Source organism: Anomaloglossus baeobatrachus, chromosome 5 (genome assembly GCF_048569485.1).
Source record: "Anomaloglossus baeobatrachus isolate aAnoBae1 chromosome 5, aAnoBae1.hap1, whole genome shotgun sequence".
NCBI lineage: Eukaryota > Metazoa > Chordata > Amphibia > Anura > Aromobatidae > Anomaloglossus > Anomaloglossus baeobatrachus.
This window is the reverse complement of record NC_134357.1, coordinates 493492905-493502382: the sequence shown is the minus strand read 5'-3', so window position 1 is coordinate 493502382 and position 9478 is coordinate 493492905. Positions and strand designations below refer to the sequence as shown.

Below are 9478 nucleotides of genomic sequence, written 5' to 3'. Positions count from 1 at the left end.
AGTATATGTGCTGCCAAAGCAGGCTCTAACTGATATTGGACCTGACCGCTATATATAGGCCTAAAAAAATGGGATATTTTAACTTATGGACATCATTTTATTTATTTTTTTAATTTATTTATTTTTTTTACAGTAAATTCTGAAATATTTTCGGTAATATCCTATTAATGAAGAAATTAACTGTAAAAAAGCTAATTAGGGAAAAAATAAGAGATATTGTGCAATAATTCAATATGCAAATTAGATCCACACTGCAGAGCATGCTGGGAGGAAGTGAGGGGGCAGCTTTTGCCTGTGATAGATGTTGTAGTATAAGGCTGCTTTCACACCTCCGGTTTTTCCTGTGCGGCACAATCCGGCACTTTGCAGGAAAATCGCAACCGTTTTTTTTTGCTGCCGGTTGCGTTTTTTCTGCATAGACTTTAATTAGTGCCGCATTGTGCCGCAAGGCCTTGCGTTCCATCCGGTTTTTGCTGCATGTGGCAGATTTAGCCGATGCGGCGGCCGGATGGAACGTTGCCTGGCACGTTTTTTCATGCGGCAAAAAAAAACGCATCGCGCCGCATTCGGCCGATGCGGCGCATTTTTCAATGCATGCCTATGGCGGCCGGATGCGGCGCGATGCGGCAATAACCGCATCTGGCCGCCGCATGCGGTTTTTGCCACTGCGCATGCTCAGTAGCATGCCGCAAGCGGCAAAAACCGGACTGGCCGCAAAGGAAAAACTTATGCAAAGGATGCGGTGTTTTCACCGCATCCGTTGCATAGCTTGCACAGCCGGATTGAGCCGCAGAGCTCAAGCCGGATGTGTGAAAGCAGCCTAAGTGGGAAACAAAGAGGGACATTACTACTGTGTTGGGGGATGGAAGGGGACATTACATTTGTATAGGGGCACAGAGAGGTAATTTTTACTTTGTAGGAGCACAAAGGACAAACAATACCAATGAATGTGGCTGAAAAAAAGGGCCATTATTATTGTGTGGGTAAACATTCGGGGACATTACAACAGTATTGGGGACTAAAAGGGGCACATAGGGTGTAGTATAATTGTACAGCCCTAAGAGAAGAACTATTATTGTGTAGGACACACACAGGGCATTTTTACTGTGTAAGAACACAAAGGTGAAACAATTCCAAGTTGACTGTGTTCAAAAAGGGACATTGCTATTGTGTAGGAACACGAAAAGGGGCACGAGTACATTTTGGGGGAAATAGAACGTATACAACTGCATATAAGTGACGTTCCTGACAATACCATTCATCAGAATTGCCGGGTTTCGCTGTGCGTGGCAAGAGGCGGGAGCGGCTGCTTCTCAAATTCTATGGAGTCTCGTTCTGAGCCTCGTTCTGAGCCTTATTCTGAGCCTCCATAGTCTTTTATTGTGGAGAAACATCCTGGGAAGCACTGGACTACGTCAGACTTTGGTGGGAACTTTGCATTTTAATAAATTGGTGAACAAAGGACTGTGTCTTCTCAAACTCTATGGAGCCTTGTTCTGAGCCTCCATAGTCTTTGATCATTGTGCAACGTCTTGGTAAGAGCCGAACTACGTTGGACCTGCGTGGGAACTTTGCTTTTTAATAAATTGGTGAACTAGTGACTGTGTCTTGTTTTTATTTCTCTATGTTTATGTTTTCAGGCTTCCATTTGTGGAATATGGCAGATTCCTTGGACTACGGTGGTCCTGCTGTTTTTTTTTTTTTCTTTAGTAAAGTATTGAATGATGGAAAGTGTTTATTTTAATAAAGTATTTTTTACGTGTGGATTTTTTTTTATTACTGGGGACGTAATGGCGATGTCTGATAGATACTTTTCCATTACTAATCCCTAGGCTTGATGCCAGCTAACACTACACAGGTGCCATTAACCCCAACTACCATTACCCTGATTGCCACCACGCCAGGGAAGAACCATGCAAAGCGCTAAAATTGGCGCATCTAATGTGATGCGCCTCTTCTGGGGTGGCTGCGGGCTGGTATTTTTAGTCTAAGAAGGAGCCAATAATCATGGGCCTTTCCAGCCTCATAATAACAGCTTCCAGCTGTCTGCTTTGCCCTTGTTGGTTATCAAAAATAAGGGGCACCCCACGCTGTTTTTTCCCCCCATTTATTTATTTAATCATAAAAAGTTGTCCAATAAGCTCCACAGGTTACAATTTTATTATTATACTAGCTGTACTACCCGGCTTCACCCATGTTAATAACTGCTGTTATCAAAATAGAATGCATTAACAAAAATGCATTCTGCAAACACAAACAACAAAATAAATAGATAGAAATGTAATTATTGAAAGGCAAAAACTAAGCTAATAGAAGCATTTCACAACATATATTTCAACACCACAGATATTCCACACAGATTTAACTAAATTAACCAAGTAATGTGCTCCGTCTGTCTCTTTCCAGATCTGTTTTTTTCCCCGTCTGTCTCTTTCCCGTCTGTCTCTGTCTGTCTCTTTCCTCGTCTGTCTCTTTCCAGGTCTGTCTCTTTCCAGGTCTGTCTCTTTCCAGGTCTGCCTCTTTCCTCGTCTGCCTGTCTCTGTCTCTTTCTTTGTCTGTCTCTATCTCTCTGCTTCTTTCCCCATCTGTCTCTTTCCAGGTCTGTCTCTTTCCCAGGTCTGTCTCTTACCCCGTCTGTCTCCCCGTCTCTTTGTCTGTGTCTTTTCCTGTCTGTCTCTTTCCCTGTCTGCCTGTCTTTGTCTGTCTCTGTTTCTCTGTCTCTTTCCCCATCTATCTCTATCAAGGTCTGTGTCTTTCCCCATCTATCTTTGTCTGTCTCTCTGGCTGTCTCCTCCTTCCCTGTCTTCCTGTCTCTTTACCTGTCTGCATATCTGCCTGTCTCTTTCCAGGTCTGTCTCTTTCCAGGTCTGTCTCTCCTTTTCCCCGTCTGTCTCTGTCTGTCTCTTTCACCATTTGTTTCTGTCTGTCTCTTTCCCTGTCTGTCTCTGTCTGATTCTCTCTCTGTCTGTCTCTCTCTATCCATCTCCCCACTGACATCTTATTATCTCACATATACGCTTCTTATACTATGAATGTCTTTTGTTCCTGTAGCAACCACTCACAGCTGCTACTAATAACCTGAAGTTCCAGGCGCCATTTACTTTAATGAAGGCATGTTTTTCAGAGAGTAACTGTAAAGCGCGGGGTTAGATTTTCCTGTCAAAACATAGTCTACGACGTTCCCTGGGTTACATGAGGTGTCATACATGTCATACATGTCATGAGGTGTACATTTGCACCATTTAGAGCCTTTCATGTGGCACTAAACAATGTTTTTAGTCTTGTTTAACCTAATAAATAAATAAATAATTTTAAAATATTACGTGGGATTCCCCCTATCTTTGATAATCAGTCAAGGTAAAGCAGAAAGCAGGGGGCTGATATTATCAGGCTGCGAAGACCCATGGTTATTTGGCCCTTCCCAACCTAAAAATAGCAGCCCGCAGCCACTCCAGAATTTCTGCACCACATTAGATGCGCCAATTCTGGAGCTTTGCTTGACTCTTCTCGATTGCCCTGGTGCGGTGGCTATCAGGGTAATATATTTTTGGGGTCGATGTCAGCTTTGTAATGTCAGCTGTCATCAAGCCTAGGAGTTATTAATGAAGAGGCGTCAATCAATCACCCCCATAATTAACCCGATAAGTAAAAAGAAAAAACACACACAAAGAGTTTATTTGAAAAAACTCCACTCTCCAACTCTTTCCCTGGTTCACCAATATATTTAAAATAAAAACCCAGGCAGGTCTGACGTAGTACAGGGAATCCGATGTAGTGCACAACCTTGTACAAAAACGTGTTTTCCTGCAAAAAGATGCAGAAGTGGAGCTGCACAAAATACTTTACGTGTGCACATAGCCTAAATTGTAATAAAACACATATCTACCCCCGGTTTTATCAGTAAAAAGTCAGCTCAGGGCACAAAAAATAAACCTTCCCATAGTCCCAGATCCCCAAAAAATAAAAACATTACGGTCCTGGAAAATATCGCGAAAAGGTATATTTATTTGTTTTTTTACATATTTCTGAATTTTTTTTGACCATTTAAATAAAAACAAAAATGATACATGTTTGGTATCTAAGAGTTCGTACTGACCTGGGCAATCATGCTGCAAAGTCTAATTTACCATATGGTGAAAATGGAAAGTAAAAAAAACCCAAAACAATGCGGACTTGCACTTTGTTAGCAATTTCACCGAACTTGGATTTTTTTTTTACCATTTTCCACTACTTTATAAAGTAAAAAAAAATGTAAAATCAATGATGTCAGTCACGGGCAGCACGGTGGCTCAGTGGTTGGCACTGCAGTCTTGCAGAACTGGGGTCCTGGGTTGAAAACCCATCAAGGACACTTTCTGTGAGGAGTTTCTATGTTCTCCCCGTGTTTGCGTGGGTTTCCTCTGGGTACTCCGGTTTCCTCCCACACTCCAAAGACATACAGATAGGGACTCTAGATTGTGAGCCCCAATGGGGACAGTGTCCTGATGTATATAAAGTGTGGAATTAATAGCGCTAAATAAATGAATACATTTATAAATTATTAGTATTAAGGTCAAGTTTTCCCTCAAAAAGCAAGCCCAAATATAACTATATTGCGGAAAAAATAAAAAAAACGTTCTGACTTTTGGAATAAGAAGGAGAGGAAAAGCGAAAAAACGTAAGGGGTTAACAAGGGCCGAAATGTTGGGAGATGAGGGTAACAAAAACTTGGGGTTGAGAAATGTGTGAAAATGTGGAACGCTTCACGATTATACGTGTCATCCTTGCGCAGGGGCCATGCTAATCTTCTCTGTATCGTTCCAATTTCAGCATATGTGCTGCCGAAGCGAGCACAAACTGCCATCCGACGTGTCCGCTATATATAGTCCTATAAAAGTAAATATTTTAACTTAGGGAGATTATTTTTAAAATCAGTTAATTCTGAAAGGTTTTAGGTAGCACTCTATGAATGTTGCAGTTAAAGTGTAATAAATGTAATCAGGGAAAAAATAGTTAATATTTGTCACTAATTAATATGCAAATGAGATCCGCGCCGCCGCACAGGATCCTGGGAGCACATGGGGACTATTTCCTACTGTACAACGGGCATTACTATTGTACAGGGCCACACGGGGGAATTACTAAGGTACATGGGGCATTACTACTGCACACACAGGGGGCATTCCAATTTTACAGGGGCTCACAAGAGGCATTACTACTGTACAGGAGGTATTAGTATTGTACAGAGGCTCCTCACAGAGGGCAATACTACTGTACGAGGGGGCATTATTTTTGTACATGGGGATCACAGTTGGGCAATACTATTGTACAGGAAGGCATTATTACTGTACTGGGGCTCACAGAGGAAATTACTACTGCACAACGGAGCATTACTACTGTACAGGGGGTCAAAGGTGGGCATTACTACTGATCTTGCGGGCATTGCTATTCTACAGGGGGCATTACTACTGTGCAGGGGGCATAACTACTGTACAGGGGGCATTACTACTGTACAGGGGGCATTACTACTGTGCAGGGGGCATTACTACTGTACATGGGGCTACTAATACTATACAGTGGCTCACAGGGGACAGTCTCTTGTTTTTATTTCTCTCTATCTTTTTCAGGTTCCCATTTGTGGACTATGGCGGATTCCTTGGACTACGGCGGTGCTATTTTTTTGTTTGTTTGTTTTAATAAAGTAGTGAATGATGGAAAGTGTTTATTTTAATAAATCATTTTGTTAAATTGTGTATGTTGTCTTTTTTTATTACTGGGTTATTAATGGGGGTGCCTGATAGATGCCTCTCCATTACTATCCCCTGGGCTTGCTGCCAGCTGACATTACACAGCTGACATCAACCCCAGCTACCATTACTCCGATTGCCACTGCACCATGGCAATCAGAAAGAGGCGGGCAAAGCGTCAGAATTAGAGCATCCAGTGTGATGCCCACTTCTCAAGCAGCTGCAGGCTGCTAGTTTTAGGCTTGGACGAGCCAATAACCATGGACCTTCCCAGCCTATCAGCTCCTAGCTGTCTGCTTTTCCTTGGCTGGTTACCAAACATAGCAGGGAACCCATGCCAGTTTTTTAATTAACTACGATAATTTATTTATTTAACCCAGTGACTAGGACGCCATTGGTCGTGTCCCTGCGGTTACCATGGGCTCCGGCGGATCTGATCAGCAGACATGCGTGTGTTAACCCTTTAGATCACACTGTCAAACTCTGCTCCCGCCACCGTCAGTGGCCCCGTGATGCGATCACGGGGCGTCGTTGTATTTCCATGACAGCTCGGGGTCAGATTATTACTCCTAATGCTGTCATGAATCACTTCCTGTGAGAGTCAACAGAGCGCCAGCACTCTCAGGAGACCAGCATTTCTCCTGATCAGAGCGATGCTGCAGCATCGCTCTGAACAGGAAAAGCCATCGCAGTGTACAGTCATAAAGTCCTCTAGGGCAACTAGTAAAATCAGTAAAAAAATATTAAAGAAATAAATAATTATGTAAAATATGAAAAAATAAAAGCTAAAGCTCAAATCACCCCCCTTTTGCCTCATTGAAAGCAAAACAATTAAAAAACTAAAAAACAAAACAAAATTGAGACGCCCCTGCGGTAACCAGGTGTCACAAAACAAGGTAACATCACTGTAACAGCTCGGGTCCTACATAACTGTGCCAGTCAGTACACACACACCAGCACACCAGGACACATACACTCCAAAACCAGGGCGGGAGACTCCCATAGAACCAGGTGACAGGGCTGGGCACTGTGAGCTAACAGGCAGACAACTGGGTAGGGAGAGATCAGACCTGGGGGAGGAGTGGATGGCCTGGGGAGTGTGGGTAGACAGTGGGAGGAGTCAGTTAGCGGGCTGGAGAGAGTGAAAGTGAGCAGTCGCAAGGAGGAGAATGAGTTGTCAGTAAAGGTGTCAAGACAGAGAAAGGAATCTTGAGGCACAGTGAAAGTAGCAAAGACCCCGCCAAGACCTGAGTAGAAACAGCAGCCACTCAGGGGAGAAAGTATCTGGAGAACGAGAGGTCAAGCTCCAGGGACAGTGGAATGCTGTGGGAGTGGAAATCCAGGGCTCCTAGTACTTTGCACGCACGGGGTGCAGATCCTAGAACACACCGGGACTTCAAGCCGTCTATTCTCTGCCAGGTGGGTGGGTTTCCAGGACTCATCTGCCACCATTAACATCCGAGGCATAAGCAGCAAAGGGAGGACCGGGACATATTCCCTTAAATAGTCCAAACTGTCTGCGGCAGGACCCAGACACCAGGAGGACCTCCAAGTGCTCCACGCCAGGGAGGACCCACACACACACACACAAGTGCATCGGTGGGCGAGTGGCACCAGGTCAGCTGGCACAGGGACACAGGACTCGGGCGCACCTGGGATCCAGCACGTCCCCAGGTTGCGAACCCAGCTGTAAGTAAAGCGACCAAACTGCACTCCCCTGTCTGGACTGAGGTATTTCACTGCACCTCCACATTAACCCCTACCTACCCCTGGGGAAAAGCCCTGCTCACGTAGGGCTTCACCATCCACGCTGCCCCATCCATCACCCCCAGGGAAGAACGGCAGCGGTGGCCATGCCATCCCTGGCCGCGCACCGCGTGTGGCGTAGTCGGACTATTTTTATTATTTTTCCCATTTTTTTTAAAAATTGATCGACGTGCCCCTGGATCTGGGACCCCTCGAGCCACGGATTGCCTGGATCCGAGCAGCTCGGCTGCCCCGGGGTGCGACAATACACATATTTGGTATTGCTGAGTTCAGAAATGCTTGGGCTATCAAAATATAAAAGCAATTAATCTGATTAGTACAAGGTGTAGCGAGAAAAAATATTCCAGATGACAAAATGATGGTTTTTGGTCATTGCAACATGGCCCTAAAATGAAATAACAGGCGATCAAATCATCATATACAAATATGGTATAATTAAAAACATCAGGTCAAAACGCAAAAAAAAAAACCGTCACTGAGCCCCAGATCCCGAACAATGAGAATGCTACAGGTCTCCGAACATGGCGACAAAGCGCTATTCTTTTTTTGGACAAACTTCTGCTTTTTCTTCACCCTTTAGATAAAAGTAAAAGTATACATGTTTTGTATCTACGAACTCGCACCGGCCTGAGGCATCATAATGCCGGGTCACTTTTACCAAATTGTAAACATGGTGGCAAAAAAAATCCTACATTGTGGAATTTCACTTTTAAATTACAATTTCTCCACTTTTGGATTTTTTTCCCCCATTTTCCAGTACATTATATGGAAAAAATGAGTGATGTCATTCAAAAGTACAACACACGGCCCTCACGTGGAAAAATCAATACGTTAGAGCTTTTTTGAAGAAGAGGACGAAAAACGAAAAGGAAATAAAGCAAAATGGCCATGGCTTGAAGGGGTTAACAAGGCCAGAAATGTTCTTACCTCAAAAATTGACGAAAAAAAAGTACATTTGGGTTAATAAATGCGTCAAAATATGGAACGCTTCACGAATTTGCGTGTCATCCTTGCGCAGGGGCCATGCTTATCTTCTCTGTATCGTACCAAGTTTAGTAAATGTGCTGCCAAAAGCAAAGTATATGTGCTGCCAAAGCAAGCTCCAACTGATATCCGACCTGACCGCTATATATAGGCCTAAAAAAATGGGATATTTTAACTTATGGACATCATTTTATTTATTATTTTAATTTATTTATTTTTTTTACAGTAAATTCTGAAAGATTTTCGGTAATATCCTATTAATGAAGAAATCAAACTGTAAAAAAGCTAATTGGGGAAAAAATAAGAGATATTGTGCAATAATTCAATATGCAAATTAGATCCACACTGCAGAGCATGCTGGGAGATAGTGAGGGGGCAGCTTTTGCCTGTGATAGATGTTGTAGTATAAGGCTACTTTCACACATCCGGCTTGAGCTGTGCGGCTCAATCCGGCTGTGCAAGCTATGCAACGGATGCGGTGAAAACACTGCATCCTTTGCATAAGTTTTTTACATGCGGCCGGTCCGGTTTTTGCCGCTTGCGGCATGCTACTGAGCATGCGCAGTGGCAAAAACCGCATGCGGCGGCCGGATGCGGTTTTTGCCGCATCGCGCCGCATCCGGCATCCATAGGGATGCATTGGGAAAAGCGCCGGATGCGGCGCGATGCGGTTTTTTTTTGCCGGAGCAAAAAACGTGCCAGGGAACGTTCCATCCGGCCGCCGCATCGGCTAAATCTGCCGCATGCGGCAAAAAACGGACCGAACGCGAGCCCATGCGGCACAATGCGGCACTAATTAAAGTCTATGCAGGAAAAACGCAACCGGCAGCAAAAAAAAACGGTTGCGGTTTTCCTGCAAAGTGCCGGATTGTGCCGCATTGCAAAAGCCGGATGTGTGAAAGCAGCCTAAGGCTGCTTTCACACCTCCGGTTTTTCCTGTGCGGCACTATCCGGCACTTTGTAGGAAAATCGCAACCGTTTTTTTTTTGCTGCCGGTTGCG

The 9478-nt window shown here is 44.1% G+C and overlaps 2 non-coding genes across 2 annotated transcripts; both read right to left on the bottom strand.

Moving 5' to 3' along the window:
• Positions 1-4726: 4726 nt before the first annotated feature.
• On the bottom strand, positions 4727-4833 carry LOC142313542 (U6 spliceosomal RNA). The gene has a single exon (XR_012754536.1). It is a non-coding gene; the product is annotated as a U6 spliceosomal RNA (small nuclear RNA).
• Positions 4834-8466: 3633 nt separating this feature from the next.
• Positions 8467-8570, bottom strand: LOC142313560 (U6 spliceosomal RNA). Its single transcript, XR_012754554.1, has one exon. It is a non-coding gene; the product is annotated as a U6 spliceosomal RNA (small nuclear RNA).
• Between the last annotated feature and the right edge of the window lie 908 nt (positions 8571-9478).